The following is a 14,119-nucleotide window of genomic DNA, read 5'->3' on the forward strand; positions in this document are numbered from 1 at the left end:
ATTACGGGAGATTGTAATCGCCCTGTAACGTAGTATCGCGGTGTCTCTGAAAATGTAATTAATCGATTTCTTTTCTCACTCCGTAACGGATTAAGGTGGTCGAGGCGTTACTTTTGCGCAACATGGTTCGCCGCAATTTCCTCTTCGTGTATATTTGAAAAAAAATTCAATAAATCAAAATCTTCCCATCGATCGAGAAAAAACTCGAAACCTGGTGCGTCACCTGGTGACTGCGCGGATGCAGCAAGGGTTAACAGAGGCAGACAAAAATCCCGCGCGTACCGGGCGTGTACCGTCGCACGTCAAAGGTAAGCTGTGGCGTGACGGGGAAAAAAAAAAAAAAAAATCCCCCGATTCGTGTTGCACCCGCGCTCATTGACGCGTTACGTACGGAAGCGGAACTGCGAAAGGGCGAACGGAAGAGAGACGGGAAAGAATAAAGGTGAGGGACGGGAGGGAGATCGTTAATAAAAGAGAGAGGGAGAGGGGGGGTTGCAGTCCTTGTTCGCGAAAATCCACCACGCGCACCATTGTACGCTGTTCCCGACGTGATGTCCCGCAGGTATTTTCGTTTCCGACGTGAAACGGCCGCGCGAGAGAGTGCCGTTATTTCTGGATGAAGGTTCCCTTCCGCCCGTCTTAGGTCGAGTTTGTTTTATTCGAAGCGACGTCGCCGGTACGACCGCCACGGGGAGGTAAGCGTGCTTAAAATCGCACCGCTTAGCCCTCTTCCGCTTCGCGCGAGCGAGTCCGCGCTTCTTCCGCCTTTCGGCTTGACAGCCGGAGACGCGGTAAAGCTAGTCTTGCGTAAAATCAGCGCTTCTCCGAAGGTAATTGGTTTCTGTCGAAAGTTCTTGCCTCCCTCGTCCTACCTCGTCTCGCCATGCCACGCCTTAGGCAGAAATCAGTACATGCAGTAGGGCTTAAAGCAAACGTAGATTCCACCAAAAGGAAAAGACCTCTACGAGATATCGAAATCCACTAGATTTTCACGTTCGATGATTAAAATCCGTGAAATGCATTGTGGTACAATACATTACGGGTCGCACAGATCGTACAAGTTCCTTGTACCTTCACATATCTCAACTTACACAATTCGGATGAAATTGCGTAAATGATTTCTGATAGCGCGCCAGATTGCTTCGAAATGTAAGTAAATATTATTTATGAGAGGTTTTATTGCCGAATACAGAAGGCAGCCGGATTTCTCGAGTAAAATTTAATGAACGAATAGTTTTTAAAAATATATGATGATGTGTATAAATTTATTTTTAGAGGAATTGAATTTTAAATCTTTTCCGTTAAATCATAAGAAAATTATGGAAAACAAACCGGGGATATGCCCGAGTAAAATTTAATGAACGAACATTTTTTTTTTTTTTTTTTTTTTTTAATATGTGAAGGTATATGTATAAATTTTATCTTTTAGAGAAACTGAATTAAAAATTTAATTTCTTCGGAAATCTTTTTCGTTAAATCGTAAAAAGACGAAAAAAATTAATTTTTTGAATATCATAGTTTTACTGTCATAATATTAATTAGAGATATAGTCGTTCAGTAAATAATTAAATGAGATTTAGATATTTATTTAAGAATTTCATTCTATTCGTTATACCTTGTTATTTGTACGATAAAAATTCACAAAAATATTATTAGAGCGGCACTACTGCGCGATGTTTTCTTATAACATAATCGACGTTGCGGAATAAATTGGCGCGACATTGCGAGATACCGAAAGAATATCGTTGCAAAAAACTGCAATCGATTCTTTCCTTTTTTTTTTTTAAAATGTATTTCCTTTTTTTCGTAAGCAGTACCGCATAACGCGCGGCAGCCGGCGAGATTATTTCTGTAATAAGAAAACTCGTAGAAGAAATGGGGGGGGAGGGGGGGAATAAAAGCGGCGACGGGCAGAAATTATTTCTTGTATAAAATCGGAAAGATTAAAAAGTTTAATGAACTATCGGTAAAGGAATTTACTCGAGAGCGAGCACAATTTACGTTAATGATTGCGCTTTAATTAAATAGATCACCTTTACCGAACGTTTATTTTACTTAATTTTTTTTTTATTCTTCTTTTTTTTGTGTAAGTAGCGGGGTGTTTTACAAAGCGCCGCCGTTTAAATTTCCCTTCCTGATTCTCGATAAAAAAAAAAAAAGTGCAAAAAGGAAAGACGCTCGCTAATGAAACGCTTTATCCATCAGATATCAAGGAGCTGTTTAGATTAGTTTTTCTAACTGTCGACATAACTAATTGAAATAGTACATTTAATCAGTCGCGTGCGATGAAACGTATATATTGAAGCAATTCCAGCACTGGACTATCCAGAGCACTGCGATGCGACGCTCCAATTAATGTCGAGTTCGAGTGAACGGTTAAATAAGATTGCAGCGAGCTAAGAATTTGTACGCTTGCGATGTTACCGCACAGCGCTGCAACGGTACTAAGCTTTATGCACGGAGACCCGATTGCCTGTTGTTAGTGATGAAGGAGGTCGGTCTGGAAACTTCTTAGAGAAGGTATCTAACGCTCTATACCTAAAGATCCTGTCCAAGTACATTAGCTCAGGGAATGGTCGCGTGGAGTGTAATTTACACCCGGGCGACTCACAATCGAGAAAGCACTCCCGTCGTTCGGCGCTCGGAATCACCGGAATTAGCATTTGAGGCTCGCTTTTCACTTGATTCGAGAATAATATCCGTCGGGGAGTATTACACGCGCATTTGCGCGATTAAGAATTTATTACCCGACCGGATACGTGAAATACTCGCGTCTCTCTCTCTGGCGAGAGCGTTTACGTTACAAAAAAAATTTCACCGTTAAGACCGATGAAATCTCCGGGAAATTTTAAAAAGGAAATTGTGACGTCTCACGCACAGCAGAATTTGCGGAAGCTGTAACATTTGCAGAATAGAAATTCTGATGCGTTTTAATCCCGCGAGACTATATACAAAGATCCTTCCGTATCAAAGTCAGGTCACGAGCGATTTCGTTGAAATAAGAATGAGAAAGAAGATTGCGTACTGTCTTTTTTTAAATACACCCTATCTTATCTTGACCTGTACATTGAGAGAAATGTTTTGTATGAATAATCATAATTTGATTGATGTGTAAATTACAAAAGTTTTCTTAGTTTTTAATTTAAAAAATTGTGTAATTTTAATAAAAAGTTTTAGTTATTCTAATCCAAATTTTGGATTGTGGAAGAAATATAATTTTTAAATTAAAAATAAGAAAGTTCTTAACAATTTTAGCTCATATTAGACCGACGAGAATAAAACAGGAAAGAAGAATTGAAGGAAGTTTTTGTAATTTACATATCAATCAAATTGTTATTCATATACAAAACATTTCTCTCCGTGTGCTATCTTACTCATTCTAACTTACTTGCCCATCTGCTTAGTATAAATATACTCATAATCACAGCAGCTTTTTTTTTTCTTTTTTTAAATTTATTAATCCTTCTTTTACCCATACCAGTACACTCTTTTTTTTTCTTCTTTTCCGCTCGCATAATATTTTCTTTTCTTTCAACTCATTTACAAAAATATTCTGTATCATATCATATAATTTATATTATGAGTTTTGTAGGCGCTCGAGAGGATATCTTTCTAGAGAGGGCGCAATAAATTAATTATTGCGTCTATCTTACTGAGGTTGACGGAAACGAGCTAATCAGAAGTTCGTCATCACTCACCACGCGAGATTCACGAGGGAGATTTTTTTCGCTTCCGTTCGTCAAAAATTCGAAAAGATTTCGCGAGACATATTTTTAATGCGCTCGGCAGAACTTCGGTGCAACGTCATTTTTATAGATCTCTGGCTCGTGCGCGCCCGCGCGTGGTATCAGAGTAATCTAGATTGTGCTCCCGCGGGAGCCGATTCCCTCTATTGGATTCGTTGTCTCGCGGGACTTTTTTGCGCGCTATTTCATGAAAGCACTCGACCGTATGAGAGTGCGGTACCGGAGGGGAGAAACTAGGACGAGAACGGGAGGAGCTTTAATTGAGCGATTCGACCGCGTAATTTAGAGATTAAAAACATTGCCGCGTTGGGGGTGGAGGAGGGGGGTGGGGGGGGTGTGTTGCACGCGAGCGAGCAGGCCAACACGCTTGCGTGCATTAAAATCCCGGCGCTGTAATTCTTCAACGTCGAAATGAACCTCGGCGAATTAAACTGACGTAAATCGGTGCAACACGCTCGAAGAGATGGCGAGAGAAAGGGGGAGCGAGGTGGGGGGGGAGGAAGGGGAGGGAGCAGGTTGTATATTGTATAATACGTCGGCACGAACCGACAAGCTGCATCTATGCCTCGCATTTACTCGGTTATCCTGTTTTACACGCCAGCGTTACATGCAATGCACAGGTTGCCTTGTATTCATATCTTCTGACATTATTCGGTATTTGTGGCAGAATTAATCTCGGAAACGATTTACACGATATCGTATCTTGTAAACCGTAAAACGTAAGTAAGCGAGAAGGAGGGAGGGAGAGAGAATAATATGTATGTTAAAATAATATGTATATTATGGTGGAAATGTCTTTTAAAGACTAGTACGATTTCAGAATCTTGAATGGATCGATAATATTTTGACTCGTGCGCGACGACGTGATTTCGATAATGTTACACTGTATTTGTCAAGTAACATGCATGTACGACGTACGATAAAAGCATGTCGTATATTTTTAAATTTTTCGCAACAGTTAATACCAGTTGAAATATTTAAAGTCAATCTGGAAAGGCACACGTGCGGAAATACTGCCCTATTTGTATTCCATTCTATCAGTTCAGCAACTCGTCTATTCGAGATATGACGTATCTCATTTTTTCGACACTTTGGGGGTAGGGGATGGGATGACGTGAATTAACGAGTGAATAAATATGCTTGGAATAATGAATATGCTTCTCGTTTGACATCCTACAATCCTCGTTTCGCACCCTTTTTAAATCTCTTCCTCTACAATACTCACGCTGTATCCATATATCCTTCGTCGAACGGCAAATGCGTGCGTACTTTTTCGAAGTTAATTGATAAAAAGCTCTTTCTCTATTCTTCGTTAAATAAAACTGACGGGGGGAACACTTTATCTCTTTCATCATGTCCATCATAATATCCGACGTGTAAAATATCGTCCGTTAGGTACGTAGATGTTAACAAGCATTGTGCTTCTAAAAGGTACAGACGGCATTTGTAAACTTGCCTACGTATCGCGGATATCGGGCTTACGATAATGAGCTATCGAGTAATATCGGCGAGCGTAGATCGGTAGAAGTTTTAATGGTAAAGCCGAGCCCCATACGAAACAACTTCCAACATCGACTATTATCGCCGTCCGGTGAAACCCGCGAGATTAGCACAGAAGATATGAGATTAGCAGAGAGATAAATTTCGGGGGGGGGGACACAAACGTTCTTGCGATCTCGGTCGGTGGATGGTACCGTACGATTCATACTAAGGGCTTCATCGATTTACTATGGTAATCGAAACGCGCGGTTCCCATTCGATCGATCGGTCGGTCGGTCGATCGCTGTAAGAATTTTGCTCGATGGCGCAATTCCCTACGGGCTGCAATAACGCTCGCAGCGCGTACGCAATCGTACACGGAAATCAAGATGCGAGAGCACGTATGTACGGTGTGTACCGTGCACAGATCAAAGCCTTCAATCGGACGCTTCTCAGGGACGAGGATAACTGCGAAACGCGGTTCAAAGGCCGCGTATAAGCTTTTATTACTTCTGCCGATCGAACTTCGAATGACGCACGATACTCGTCACATCGAGATCACACACAGTGTCCCATAGTAGATGTATCTTGATCCCGAGCCGCGACGTAAATTGTTTATGAGCGATCGATTGCGACGAAAGGGATTTTGTATGCGAATATGGACGACGAGGCTATATTCGGTTTCCATTAAATTTAATTAAACGAAAACGTTGCGATCGATGGGTACATGGAAAGAACGGTTTGGCTAAAGTATCTAAAAATTTTGCTAGATATAGATTGAAGAATAATTTTTGTTAGAGACTATCAAAATTATATATTTTCTAAATATTTAATAATTTATTATCAAATTGTATTATTATATTATTACGTTTGATAATATATTTAATAAATATTTGGAAAAGTAAAGTTATTTTTTTGTTATATTAATTGAATATTTGGTTGAAGTTATTTCACTCAACATTTCGTAGCTATTTTTTTATGTAAGACACTTCAAATTGGTTACTGGAACGTCGAAACACTTTTGTTCTTTATACTTGAAATTCCTATGTAATTATTTTGTTGGTGCGACACAATTGTTTTTATATCTGTAGCCAACTAAATTTTTAAATACTCGAGCAAAATAGTTCTTTTCGTGCAGTTAATAAGATATTTAATATTATAATTCGAAGAATTCAGAAGAAATGCAGCGTTCAATTAGTGCAAGTTGCATGCCTGAAACTTAGTTCGCTCTTCGAAAATCCCTTATTTCTTTTAAAATATCGGTGCCTCGATATTTTCACCGGGGAAAAGTCGACTCTAAATTAACCAAAGAATTCGCCATTACGCGACGATGCGATAGTAACGTGCGAGTGTTGCCTGCTTCCCTTGGATTATTTTAATGAAAAACTTTTTTTGCAGGGATTTCATAAAATTTTGATCCTTTACCCTTCCAAGCCTTTTATGTCGTCGAGGGGTTAAAGTTATCAATTTCATATCTCTCGCTGTTTTGAAAAAACCCAATTTGTATTACCTTTGAGGCAGAAGCTGTATCCGATCTAACGTTTAAAAAATCAAACGTTATCGATTTCGTCATTGGATTAGAATGGATGTATTGCGCATTGATTTCCACTTGCTTTGTACAATACAATTTTCCGGGCGTCAATCGACGAATTATTTAGCGATGGATGCGTCGACGAAATTTCCACGTCGATAGGATTATCGATAGCGATATCTAATTGCCCTTTTGTTGCGTCCTTTCTGATAGATAAAAGGGCATCTTATTCATGTAAACGAGAGCATCATTTCGCTTTAGAAACTGAAGAAACTACGATCGATAATACAACTCGCACTTGAAAATCCCGATTGAGCTCCACGATGGCGAGCATAATGAGACTCGTGAAAATGAATTCTTTTGAAGACTAAAGAGGTACTATTACATCTCGTTGTCGATCCTAATCCTGTAATTAATTACATTTTCGCTCGTTAATCCCAGCTATTCATTGATCTATCAGTAATAGGATCCGCGGGAGGTCCATATATACGTATATATATATATATTTTTTTTTTTTCAACGTAAAGCACGAAGTGCATACGTATGAATGCTGTAGCCTTTATATTGATTTAACAGAGTGTGCACGGTATCGGTCGAGGCGGTACGTGGGAAATTGCAGTAGCACGTTGTTTACGAATTGTATCTGACGTTTGCCATAAACTAGTCGTAAAAAACGCGCGTGAGACGCATAGGCTTAATAAAGCGACGGTTGACGGTAAATATCGATTCTGAAATTGGATATGGGTTTTTTGGCTTTTTTTTTTTTATTCGAGCACTCTTTTACTCGCATTGAATAAAAAAACCAGCAGTTTATCGACGATCGCATCACGCACACTGGATTTGTATTTCCAATTCATTATCGTAATAGGTCGCCATTAAAATATGCAATTTCGAGATTGATGTATCGGGGAAAGGATGCATTTTGATACTTGAAAAGGGGAATAAATATTATATGACAAATATTGTTAAACATACATGCAGTTAAAGAATTATAGAGTGGCTGTAAATGTACCCGAAATGTAAAATGTACGAGGTAACTACAAAAATATGAATCGAACTAAAAAGGATGGTTATTTGATCATAATTTGTAGATCGTCGGTTGCGTCATTAAAATTAATTAACCTCTATTATTGAAGGAAAGATACGCATCGATTAAACGGTCCATAGATACCGGAATACAATACGGTCGTTTGTTTTGCCCAGGATATAGTGCCCGTACAATAACCTATTCGCCACATGTGGCGAGTGGCGAACGATATTGGACATCACTGCAATAAAGAGTTAGCTCTCGATGCCTTTATTTATTAAGGGAAAAATCTGAATTTTTCATGACTCGTTTTCATAACTGTTCGGCGATTCTTTCGAAAATTTCCGTTTAACCAGATTTAAAATTCACAATCATCAACTTGCTCGTCGATCGACAAAATGTGCCCCCTCGAAAAAATTACGCTCGCTGGTACTCATCATTTATTGAATTGTAATAATTTATTGTACACATTTTAATAAATTATTACATGTTAATAATAATTATTATTGAATCTTTCAACGTTTTTGCATTACTTTCGTATTACGTATTATATTTGTATTTCTGAAAATACATTTGTATACGAAAATTACATTTAATTGTATTCAACAGAATTTATTACATAATGAATTGAAAAGCGTCTTTTGTCTCCCCTATATAATTCCATAGAAACACCAAATGGCTCTATAATTATAACTTAGAATATGATCCATAAATTCCGAACAGCTGATACTCTAATATGCATAGGTTTATATTGTGCAAACTACATGTGCATAAATTATGTATTTGTATTCCGTGCGAGTTAAGTAATTATGTACATAATGAAGATATGTATAATATAATAAATTTCCAACTTGTTTGTGCTCGATATCGTTTCGACCTATTATTGATCAAAGTATCATCTGGAAATGGTGGCACTTGCTTGTCCCTGCGGAAAGGCGTTGCTCTTTCCGATTGAGAATACACTAACGTCACTTGATTCAATTGAGATCGCTGGTAGGCATTTGTCGAGAGACGGCCAAGCCAATTAATTAACTGCGGGCGTAACGGATTGGCGACTCCGCCAATCGAACTCACGCGTTGTGAATAAACATGCTTAACACCGTTGCTGCCGCCTTCTCGACCGACCCACCGACCGACCAAACCCACTTTCCGTAACATTGCGCAGACCTGTTGCTGTATATCGCGTAATGTCGTGCTGCATGCACCGCACCGATAACATGGTCTATTTTGGTACCCCCATCTTGAACCACGAAAGCCTCGTAAAACACTGACGGACGGACGGACGGCGCTTCGCGCTGCGTTGCAGAATCACATCGTATAATCGTATTCAGGCTAGCCCGCTTATGAAATCGAAAAATCATTTGACTTCCGGAAGAACTGAAGACTAGATTAAAGAGAGAGAGACAATAATTGAATCCCATTAAGATGTAAATGAAATTTCCGTTTCTCTTCGCAGCGTATCTCGCGAGAATCGGAGTCTTCCGTCTCTTTTTCTTTCCGCTCACGTTGAGATAAAACATTTACTTTTCGCAATGTGTGTCCCGCCAGTCTTTCTTCTGACTTTTAGTCTCATTGCGAGAATATCCCCTCTGACGAGAAAATTTAGCAAATTTTAACATGAAACGTAATTACTTATGCAGCGAAGCTTGATATATGTATGTTCGCAGCCGTAAGTCCTGTACGTCTGCCCGTCGTTCTTTCTCACGAAACGGTTTTATTCGTCTCTTTGTTATAGTGAATCTCCGTAGCTAAAAATTGTCAAGAATTCATGATATCCCCTTCAACCGGTAAAAAATAATTAAAACAAAAATTCCACGCGGGATATTTCGCTGCTCGAATTTTAATGAGGGCTTCTTTTATATTTGATATATTATAATATGATATCAATATTTTCGTAACAAAGAGCTCTAATCATTAATCTTTCTTTGTACAAAATATTATATACAACGTATATGCATTGAAGACTTAAAAAAAAAAAAAACTTTCGCAGTACTTCATATACATATGAAAATTATTTTAAAAACGCTTAAACATTATAATAAATTTAACTGCCGATCATTCTTTTCAGTAACGAATTATTAATGTAAGAATACTCTTTGATGTCGCACTTTTTACAATTTTTATCTTAATAAAAGCTTTTTTTTTTTTTTTTCATTTGCGATGGCTCGTCCAGTGTGAGTCTCTTTTGAAATGGGACACGTGTTCTACAAACGTCCGAAATTTGACACACGTGTTACAGACATGATGTGTAGAGGTTCACCTGACCTCTCATGCGAATATTAACGGCAACGTATGGACGATATTCGGCCGATAAGCTCTGACGGCTGGTTGAAACTCACCACACTGCCTCTGCAGTTCATCAGATCTTGGCACAATAAACACCGTGTCGTCTTCTTTCAAAACTTGCAAACTGCACGGACCATGAATCACGGCATCTTGTAAACGGATCCACCGCTCCTCGTTCCTCTCGATTCCCGCGTACGCACCGGAAATAAGCTCCCCGGCACAATGTCAGTGAGCGGTATACTGTTTCATTGTCGATAGCATCGACTTCCGAATCTCGTGGCATCGACAAAGCTACACGAGAGAGTAGTTTCGCGGAAAATTTATCCTTCGATTATTCGTCTCACGCGCGAATAGTGCACTTCCTCCAAAAGTTAAAATTGTCGCTTGAAGGGATTCCCAGAAAGCGTAATAAATGAATGATAAATGAATAAAATAGCTGAAAATAATATATAGTAATTAAATAAGTAAAAAAGTTGAAATGAATTTATTGCAAGAGTATAATGAGTGACATTTTTGTTTGACATCTTACGAATTTTTAATAAGTAGAAATTTTACGATAATCAATTTGTGTTTATATCGTTTTTAATAAAATCAATTAACACATTTATAGAAATTTTAGAAAATTTAAATAAATGTTAAACCAGTTACAACTATATGACTGTCAGATTTGTTAAAAAAAAATTAGTTTTTTTAACATTCTGAAAAATTAATGTTGGATTTTTACGAATTTTATAAAAATTATTGTTTCAGTTATATTAATCTATTTCATGAATTGTTAATTATTTTACAATAATTTCGAATCTGTAAGATTTTTGTTATAAACAATTTGAAAAAAAAAATTTAAAAACCCTTTTATTAATCAATTTTTTGTGTAACGATATATTCCAGATATTTTTCGCGATGTTACATCCGACTCAGTCATTTGGACTCTTGTTCATGCTTTAACGAGCTATATTCCTATTGCAAAATGTACTTTTAAATTGTGTTTGCTCTCGTTGCTGATTGAAATGGAAGCGCTCAACTCGTCACACTACCAGCGCGAAACGTATTATCGTTGTGAATATATTATTCACGAATCATCAAAAGTGGACATAAAATAATAAATTAATATCAAGTGATATTTAGTCAACGTGTTGGCTAAAAACAATGGCTTTATAACAATCCGTAAATAAAGCACGTTCCGTGTTTCCAACTTTCGAAGCGGTATTATTGAATGATCAATGAAAATGCTCTCTTTCGAATGCTTTCAAGCGCTTTCTCGTGATATTACATCAATATTTTTATCAAGATCTTTCTCGAAGAAGGAAGTATCTGCAAACAGGAATATTCCATAAAGGAAAAAGGATTCAAAATCTCTCTTTGCATTTCTCGATAAAAACATTGCGTAAAAATAGTTTTCTTATACATATGATGAATATTTCAATATGTTATATATAATAGCGTATTTCGTAATGTACATTATTTAAAATACTTTTAATACATATTTTTAATAATTAATTTTTCTTATATAGAATTTTTACAATATTTTTATAAAGTAAAACAATAAAAGTACGTGTATTAATCATCAATCTAATTTCACAAATATTTTTAAAATACGTCAGAATTATTTCGTATGATTTACGAAACTAATACGGACAGCCAATTAAGCACGAAATATCCCGTAAAATTATCAAATTAATTCCAGAAATAATAGACTCATAATTCTCTTCACGTTCATAAACCGAAGGAAAATGGATGGAAGAAGGGAATAACACTGTCACGGAGTAGAGTAAGTTTGATTATCAAGATGTTGTATTGGGAAATATATCGGTCGTAACTTTCGCAGAGAGAGAGAGAGAGAGAGAGAGGGGGGGGGGGCGGGCTGGCTGTTCCAATTTGTATTAATAACGTTTTCAAATGCAGGCAAATGAGCGTAAGATACGGAAGTCGGTGAAGTTCTCATCGTCGTCATCATCGTCCTTTACACAAACGACGAACTACAACGTGCAGGCGCATCATCTTCCTTTCTCCTGTTCCTCCGTGCATCCTACGCAATGCTATTAAGCTTTCGGCTTTGGCGAAGAGAGCACTTTCGTCTTAGCTAACTGCAATTTAATTTTAATTATGGTTGAGAGAAGCCGGGTTTCCAGCTATAATATCCAGCCTCGGGGAGCAGAGCGCCATGAAATTTTTATCTCATCGAAATGCGCAATAAATCCCGCGATAAAAATCCGCAACGGCTGCATCTTCGGGGAACGAGGCGCTTAACGGTGGAGCGAAATATTCTCAATGTACACGAAGTGTCGCACGATATAAAAAAGGAAGTTTCTTACGGGACTCGGATTAAGATCTTACAATATTTCTACTACAAGTAGAACAGTACGTGCTAAACAAAAAATTTTATTGTAATAATACAATAAAATTCTATTCACATTTGTGTTTGACGTTCAACTTTTTTAAGCACACCTGCAAAAAAATGCAAACGATATGGCACACAAAAAAAAAACCTTGAACAGTGAGACGTAAGTAGTAAGCAAATTAACATATTTACTACTGCTTACTCTTATTGCCTTCTTTTGTGTGCCATGTAACCTTTAGAAATACTAAAGTTACGTCTCATCTGTGTTGCAGAGGATATCGCGCGAACAATTACTGATCCGATATTTCTCAGTTTCTCGAAGCCACTTTGTAAAATGCTCTCAGTGTATTACATTAACACCCGCTGTAAGAGCAATTTGATCAGGATAAACGGACGATCGATCGCGATAACGAACGTGATGACGTTTTCGGCAGCCGTTTCTCTCGCACGAAGCGCCACGTTTTATGCCTTTACATCAAAACCAGGATGCAGAAAACAGTAATAGAAGAGAGAAGCCTCGTTAACTTTCTGCCTAACCCTTCTCTTCCCTTCGTAATTTCGCTCCTCTGTCAAAGTCCGAAAATTTACACGGCCGAAATTTTCTCTCTCCACCCGCAAAGTTGGAATCACCTGGCAATTCGTCGGCAGTGAACGGACCGGATGGGCGGTCAGCTATTTCGACTGACAGTTTAACCGGCTATATAAGAGGTCAGCTCTCGCAATCGCATCTCGTCAGCGACACATCGGGTGATGCATGCCGTGTAATAGATGCGAAAATGTTCGCCTGCGTTTGTCGGATCGAATTCGGCTCGAAAACGATGCTTATCGGAATTATGATACCGCTCTCCGAATATGAAAAGCATCTAACGAGCGAACGCAAATAGACGCGCTGGAGTTCCGGTAGCTGGAGCTATTACGATTTCAAAGTGATATCTCTCTATCTCTATCTCTCTCTCGCATTTCGCCTTCCTTTTTCATCTCGCAGGATACTTAATTAAGCTACGGAAATACCGGAGTAACGTAAATGGACGTTACGGGGAGATAGGTACGAGCGATTGGAAAAGTTTCCACAATTTTTTCAAAGCTATCTCGCGGGTTGCTAATCAACTTCCTTTAACTGCTTCGCAAGCTGCCCATCGCCTTGCTAAAACGAATCTTTCGGATTAAAATGGAAGAAATGATATATAGATTAAAGAAGATGGTAAAAAATGTTTATAATATGGAGGAAGGACCCGATACGACTTGATCATTTCGTATCTCACAATTATGCACAATGGTTCACCTTGCTATTTTCACTATAGTTGCTTTCCATTTCGATTTTCAGATAATTCTCATTTGTGACGTCATAACTCAGTTGAATTCACGTTCCTTTTGCATTCTGACAATTGAGATTTAACTGAGTTTTTATCTATAATCTGCACAAGATCGAGACGGTGTGCTTTAAGCCCGTATCAGACTACCGACTCTGACTGTCGATGAATAATGGACCAATCACAATAATACCGATGTGATTGGTCCATTATTGGTCGGCAGTCGGGTCGGCTCTGCAGAGCAGGTAGTCTGATACGGGCTTTAGTCGGTTTTGTTAACTCATTTCAAAGTGAGGTTATGAACTATGTTCATATGTGATAACTTTTTACCAAAGTAGGCAAATGGTGACGTCATTAATCCGAGTATAAAATACTTAGCTTACTTTAGACTTAGTTTCACTT

General features: G+C 38.2%; 1 protein-coding gene across 3 annotated transcripts in view; it reads left to right on the plus strand.

Annotated features, from left to right (window-relative positions):
* The window catches only part of Lapsyn (Leucine-rich repeat activity-regulated protein at synapses), an 86,916-nt gene that overhangs the window by 66,522 nt on the left and 6,275 nt on the right, over positions 1-14,119 (plus strand). The gene's annotated exons all lie outside the window — the stretch shown is intronic.

This window comes from Acromyrmex echinatior, chromosome 2 (assembly GCF_024713525.1).
Source record: "Acromyrmex echinatior isolate Ae372 chromosome 2, ASM2471352v2, whole genome shotgun sequence".
NCBI lineage: Eukaryota > Metazoa > Arthropoda > Insecta > Hymenoptera > Formicidae > Acromyrmex > Acromyrmex echinatior.